The sequence below is a fragment of the Montipora capricornis genome, chromosome 10, assembly GCF_036669925.1.
Source record: "Montipora capricornis isolate CH-2021 chromosome 10, ASM3666992v2, whole genome shotgun sequence".
Lineage (NCBI taxonomy): Eukaryota > Metazoa > Cnidaria > Anthozoa > Scleractinia > Acroporidae > Montipora > Montipora capricornis.
Genome location: NC_090892.1, coordinates 14,643,626 through 14,651,125, shown reverse-complemented (window position 1 = coordinate 14,651,125; position 7,500 = coordinate 14,643,626). Strand labels below are relative to the sequence as shown.

The 7,500-nt window shown below is 42.1% G+C and overlaps 1 protein-coding gene across 1 annotated transcript in view; it reads right to left on the bottom strand.

The window, feature by feature from the left end:
* Window positions 1-6,764: 6,764 nt before the first annotated feature.
* LOC138019854 (uncharacterized) overlaps window positions 6,765-7,500 on the bottom strand; it is a 22,364-nt gene continuing 21,628 nt past the window's right edge. The window contains exon 3 of the mRNA XM_068866798.1: window positions 6,765-7,500. This exon is cut by the window's right edge and continues 520 nt beyond it. The gene's annotated coding sequence lies outside the window, so the exon portion shown is untranslated.

The window sequence follows — 7,500 nt, the reverse complement described above, 5'->3', positions numbered from 1 at the left end:
ACTCCCCTGTCTGGCTGTCTCCCCATAGTCAGTTAACGATTGCTTAGTTGAGGCATTGGGGCTGCCTCTTTCAGCATGTGCCATATTCAGGGTGTGGGATATAATATTCGCGAGGAAAACCGCTGAACAGGTCAACCGGGCCTCTGATGGCACTTAATTGATCTCAAACGGGTGAAGTCATAGGAGTAGTAAAACCATAGCAAAATCGCAAATTTAATATATATATTTTTGTAAATATCTCGGAATTTTCTAAATATCCCAGGAGCTTCTAAATATCTAAAAAAATATCCGGATATTTGTAGCTAGGCCTATACAGAAGTTTCTAATAGCAAGTCAACCAACCCAAACCCATACAAAACTGCTAACTTTAGGACTAAACATTATCTAAAGCATATTGTTTAGACCTAAGGTTAGCATTTTGTAAAGGTTTGGGTTGGTTCAGCTATTGTACCCTTCACCCCCTACCGCCACCCCTCACGTCCAAGGGCACTTGGAGATATGGAAACAATTCTTTACCAAACAAACAAGCTGCAAAAAATGAACGTTTCTAGTCTGAGGACGTGCAACGGAGACGGGTTTCGACATCTATTTTTCGTGTAGATACTCAGTCGCAGGCATAAATGACTTAAGGACGGTCCCTACTAATTAAAGATATTTTTGCCCCGGTTTATGATTTTGCAGGAACTCTAGATCTTAACAAGTGTAATTGGCTAGCTGGGGATTCTGAGCAGCTATTGGTTCAAGGCTATGGTAATGCAGCTCTGCTTCATGGCCAAGTAAGGCCATATCTCTAGTGGCTTCGTTTTCATAACCAGCTCCGGGGTGGATAATATTCAATCCCGTTTCTCCTAAGCTTGATATTACCGCCACCGGGATTTCAAACATGTTAATTAGGCCCCATAAAGCAATCCAGTCACCCCATTCACCGTCCATAGCCATCCTTCTCAGATAGGTATCCCATGCTCCGTGTTTGATAAATTCTCTGAAATGAGTCCTGTCCGGGGTTGTTGGATTACTACGGAGGTAATTTACCAAGTCACATCGCACTTTTGTGGCACTCTGCGAGACCCTTCCGCGGCGTATTAGCTGGTCATTCATTGCATGGAATAGACAGTTCCCATCTTTGGGGGCTGGAGGATGGCGATGTGTTAATCCTGCCTTTCTTAATTCCATGTTCAACCGACTCTTTGGTGATTTATCTTTGTCTGAAGCTTGCTTAAGCCTAGTTTTCATATGTCGGGAAAATCCCAGACGATCAGGGATTTCGCAGTTTCCCGACCGTCCCAGATTTTGCCGACATATCAGAAAATCGCCAGATGCTTGTCCTAGATTCCCCCGATAGTGACTTTGGCGAAAAATGGAAAGTGTTCAGAATCCCCAGCTAGCCATTGCTCAGGAATTAAAGCAAAAATACTGCGAAGGAAAAATAACAGAAGAGATTTGTCCCAGATGTGGAGGGCAATTCGAGTGCTACACACAAGGTGTATTTAAGAGCGGTGGAGCATTGCAGGTCAACGCAAATGATAGCGTTTTCTGTCATAATTGTTTAATGGACGACTTTTAGTCAAGGACATGGGAAAAAACAAAACTGCAGTATTGCGTGTTGAACCAAAGCTTATAGGCTAAAACATTGCGTTCTAGTTATTAATGTTACGATTGTTGCAAGCCGGGCCCGGGTGGCGTCCTTTTCGCCTCGTCAAAGAGATCAGTGGGCCGTTTCTCGAAAGTCCCTAAACTTTTCACATGCCACAATTCCCTCTTTATCTCAAAAAGGGAGAGGGTTTAAGTGTTTCACAATCCGCTTTTAGTTATCTCGAAAAAACATGCTAAAAGTCATCGGGACTTGTCGAGAAACAGGCCCCTGGTCACAATCGGTTTAGAATTGCGTCCAAGTTAGTTTTTGATGATTGTATCCGATAATCAAATGTGTCAAATTTAAACTATCATGAGGCAGAAACCTGTTGCTAGCCATGCATGATTTAAAGTGATTTTAATAAAAATAAGCGCTCTTCTCATTAATTCTCAATCCAGACCATTCTACCCTCCATGCCATTCCTCACTTTTTTTTCGGGATCATTTGCGTTCCGGGATCATTTGCGGTACAGTTTGGGGATCATTTGCAGGTCTGGGATCATTTGCGGTCCTGGGATCATTTGCGGACCCGTACAGACCTTTGGGCTTTCCACGTTGTTTTCTAACACGATCGGTACTTGATGGACCTATTTTATTTAGCATTTCTAATTGTTATCTGAGCTATTTTTGAACGTATCTGCATTGGTTCATTTACTCTGAATAAACGTTAATACCATTCAGTTAGTATTTTGGTTTTGTTTGTTTTGTTAGGAACTGCCTCTGGTTGCTGAACGTTTTGTTCGTTCTGTATGATGTCCTGTTTGTTCCCATGCGAATGACGTTGCTTTTAGTTTTGTCAACGTTGTGCCTACGACAGAAAGGTTGCTCACCTTCAAAGACCAAAACTTCGATAAAGCGACAGTTATTCTAAAAAGAAGGACTACATACATACATATACAAACCAGTTGGCTATTTACAAGTGCAGCTGGGAAGTTGAACCAGGGACTACCAGGAACAAATTCAACGAGTAGCCGATGTTGTTGGTACAGATGATGAATGGGACCGACGTTTAGGGTCAGGCAATCCCGCGGCTGATAAGTTGGTTAAGGATTACTTTCCGGCGTATCGTGACGGCGGACCAGCTTTGGGCTCCAGTAACATCTAAACAGGCAAGTCCGTTCCCTGTTGATAAACTGACGGGGTCATCATCCCACCTTCAGCGGGAATTAGACAGCGCTGAAACACCGATCCAAAGGTTTATCGTAGCTCGGTACCAGGCATATTTTAAAACGATGCTTTTTAGTGGGGATCGCCCGTGTGATCTCGGCCAGGTTAAAGTGTCCGGGGTACTTCGTTTCCCTAATGATGATGGTTTCCTCTTCAACCACGTGTGTGGGGCAAGACGTTGAGGAATGATGATGAGAACGTGTTCGGGATCCGTAGAAATCCTCACACCGCTATTTGCCCGATTCGGGGCATTGAGCAGTACATTGAAGTAGCTCGCCAGATGACGGTCGACTTGACTCGAAATTATTCTAAAAAGAAGGTCTCCCTTCAAAAAAGTGGGTTCGAGATTTACCATTGAGATCTTCCACCGCCGAGGCCCGACTAAATGGGTATCTTAAGGATATGGGGGTGGATGACAGTGAAGCGCTCCATGGTTTTCGTTCTGGTCGTGCAATTACATTGGCTCTCAAGGGAACTGACATTTCTGAGATTATGGACCATGTTGGTTGGTCGCGTATTGCGGCTAAAGTCCTTAATCCTGGTGCATGGTGCATCTGCTTGGCTTGTCTCCGAGAGTGATACGGATGTGATTAATCCCTGGCAGAACACGAACGAGGTCAAGTGCTTTGTGTCCGCATTCCCTTCCGAAAATCGGGATAAGAGGCCCCATCAAGGTTCTTGAACCTGTTTCACTAAAACAATATCTTGATACCACATCTGTAATCTAATTTTTTGAGTGCAAGGTGGGATACGTTTTGCATCGCGCAGAATGCTATTGTTTTTGGCGACATCTACTTGCGGTGCATAATTTTCGGATGTGCGGCATAATTAATTTCTCATTCAGAACTAGTCCTCTATGATTGTTCCGTCGATTTGGCTTTGTGAATATTTCGGTCTTTCGGTTTCTCTTCGGTGAATTCTACGGCTGTCAATCAAACTGTTCAGAAGACATATGCGAATATCAAGGTGTGATAAAGTTAACAATAGAGCACTAATTAGGCTACTCTTGCTATTGAAAACAACTTTTGACAAGTTCCTGCAAAAAATTTCACAACTTTTGGTAACAAAAGGTAACTAAAATCTAAGCGTTAACTGAAATAGCTTCATGCGTACTAAGCACTTTAAAACCAGGTCTTAATAATGAACTCACTTTGTTAAACTTCTCGATCGTTTCATTATTAAGATTTTTTCAATGAAGAGAGACTCGTAACGTTGAATACGCTTGCCGACATGGGCAGAAGAAAATTTACTCTCCATCAGAAAAAAAAAAAAACTTCCGGAGAGAAGAACATCCGAATGTCAAGGACACTTTTTTCTAACCCAACTGCACACAATGGCGGGGTTTATCCGTTAAACCCTGCCAGTTTTTGCGTGTCAATAAAACCCATTGTGATACGCCTTGTTCTCCAAAGCGTTTCGACAAGTGGGACCGAAATGGCCCTGTAATTCTCTTGTTCAGTCCTATGGGAATATGTTTGCATTTTTGTAGGGATAATTATTCAAATTTCGATTTGTTTCGACATAACATAAAAAGTTACAGTTGCGGTCCAATTCAAAGCTCTTTTCGAGACAACATGGCTAAGCGTTTCAGGCATCCTCCTGGAAAAGTAATGGCCACATTAAAAGATTAAAAAAATTACTCAATAGGAAAATGGCTATTGAACTAAAGTGAAGCGAAGGCTCTTTTGCAACCTCAAATTCTCCACATTGTTTCGGTAGTAGTCAGTGCGATTGATAAATCGTTATGTTTTGTGCCTCTCTGCAATGACACATTGGTAAGGGCAAGAGGTTTCTGACTTCCATGCTAGACCTTTTTTTTATCAGAGTCGGCAGAAAATTTCGCTAAGAGAACCATCGGGTCCCTTGGAGAGGAAACGGAGAACAGACAACAGTCAATTTTATTTCATTCAACTCGGCATTACAGAGGATGAGATTTTCTCCCGGTTAGCCATTATCATGCGTGATCAAGAAACGGTTACCGCGGGCAATGAAAAACAAACCGTACCGGAAGTGTTTTTTACTGTCTGTTTTTCGCCAGTTCCGTCAAGCGGTGTTTTTACTAGAGTATATGCGCAGGTCTGCTGAAAAAACTTGAGGAAAGATGGCGGTCAACTTCAACCTCTATGCAGGTGGGTTAGGAGCCCTACGCGATCTTTGCAGGAGGACGATAGTCTGTAGCCAAGTGTAACCAAGTTGGCTTGAAGCACTTCGAACATTTGATTTTGTCCCTTAATAACGCGCCACTGCCATAGAGCCTCGCCGTTGATTTGGAGATAAAACATTGGGTCATAGCCTTTCAGTGGTGTGGACATGTGCAAGAAAGCGGGGTTGATCCGGGATTCAATGAGCTCTAAAGAGAGCTCCCGATCAACGCGTTTCATTTCTTGCACGGACGGCATATTGGAGTTCTGTGAAGAATGCGCGCGTATTGAAACTTTATCGAATTGCTTGTTGCAACTGACGCAAAGCGTTACTTGAAGTGAGACTTTTAAATGATACAGTTTAGCACCTCAATTACAATGCCTGATAGCATCGATTGTTTGCGGAGGCGGAGCTTAGCATATATTAATGTTCGGCCGGGAAATTCAAAACAGTTTCGTTCTATTCTTCTTGTTTCCGAAGGGCAGGATGCAAGAAGGTCATCTGGGTGTTCGAAAGTTGAATAGAACGACCGCTTGTAACCATCATTTTCCGTTAAAACTTGGCATGAAACTTCCTTGAACAACAAATATTCAAAGCCACATGATAACCGTTATAAAGGGACACTTAAAAGGGAGAAAAATCCAGCTCCAAATTTTTCCTCTTACAGTATTTTCCCTAAAATAGACCAAATTCAGAGGAGAAAAACGACTAAATTCGCGATTCCTAAGATCTTGAAAATTGTCTTATTTAATCCATCAATATCTCATCTACAAAAGCCGTATGATAACCATCACGAAACACAAGTACGAAGCAGGCAATCTCTAAAAACGTATGCGTCTTCGGCCTTTTTGTGGTCATTTTCTTTATTGTTTAGCTATCGAGCAACCAGATCGAATTTGAATTTTCGCGCTGACTGTGGAATTAAGTCCCGGATGTGTCGCGGCATTCTGCGCGATGGGGGATATAGTTTTGGGGTTCTGTTTCTTGGGAGTTAGGTGGAAAGCTGGGAGCAATTATAGGTCGGTTAGTAAAGTTGTAACGGATAGGTGCAAGGGCACTGATTGATATTTCACCCCATTCCTTAATTCAATTGAGCATGAATGGGAGTGTTGCTGAATAGATTACTGTTCACCTTCACTTCTGTGAATAATAGGCGATTTGCATGATGGCGTCATTTTACTACGGATACCAGAATGCTTTGTCAAAATGCTTTGTCATTCAGATTTTTTTCTCTCCTGGGAACAAAGAAACAATTGTTTGAATCTGCCTGACAATTGAAGCAATTCAGAGCATTCTGGTCTTAATAGCCCACTTTCGATATATTAAAACTCAGTCCTAAACGAAAGACGTCATCTCGAGGTTCTGGGGAATAAAAGTAAGGATTTGTATGAGTTTATTCCCCAGAGCCTCGAGATGATGCCGTTTGCTTAGGACTGAATTTTAATATATCGAAAGTGGACTATTGTTCCAGGCATTTTAAATGTGCTACCTGCTACATGCAAATACAATACACAAAGAATCTTAACCAAGGGAGATTTGAATTGGGTACAACTGACATCTGGTCTATTGCTTATTTTCCCGCCAAATTTGGTTTAAAAATAGACGTTTTTCTGACGCTGATCGGGACAAACCTGATACCAGAGTTTTACTCTTGACTAATGGACTCTTGTCGAGATTCAATTTAGTTCATCATCATCATCATCATCATCATCATATCTTCATTTGCCCTCGGATTTTAGAGTGGCTTGACGTCGCTAGTATCTTCGAGCATTTACCCTCCCAACTATGATAAACCACAGAAGAAAGACCTCAACACCGGGAACTCCATGCCCTACGATTTTATTCATCAGTGATACCCTTGTTATACCTTACAGCCATCGCAGAAAATTATTTAGATTAAGTTAGAAAAATTGTGTTCCCTGCTTGATTATTTGTGCCTGTTGAATTTCTTGTGACAGCCATTCGCAACAACGTTGACAGTCTCTATTCTAGGTTTTTTTTGGTTTTTGGACGAGGAGTGCATCTGCCATAGGCCACTTCGGAAAATACCATAATACTCTTTGTTTGTCCCCCCAAATTTTGCATAGGCATTGTTTTTGTTTTCTCTTGGGACCCTTGTAAGCCCCAAGAGAAACTCCGGAGTGGCCTATTTGGAAGCTTAAGCACGAGACATTTTTGAACCACGTACGGTAACCGGAAGTGAGCTGGATATTTTAAAACTTGTCTTCACTGACGCATTTACAATAAGTATCTTTTCTCTATTAGAGACGATCATTTTAGGAATCTGGGAGAGACTCTGTCTTGGCACGGGAGCCCATGTCTCGGAGCGAACAACTCCCATAATAAGCTTATGTCACGGCATTTTTACAGACCGATCTATTTTAAGACTATCTTTTCCGTAAGGAGCAAAGGAAGTTCCGGTTCGGTGACGCTATGACTACAAGATAGTTTTTCGTCATACAGCATCAGGCTCCTGCGGGAGTCTCGTTCGCGGGAAATTATATCTAAAAATAAATCGGTCTGTTAAAAAAGCGGTGACAGGAATGTAGGACTGGTTTT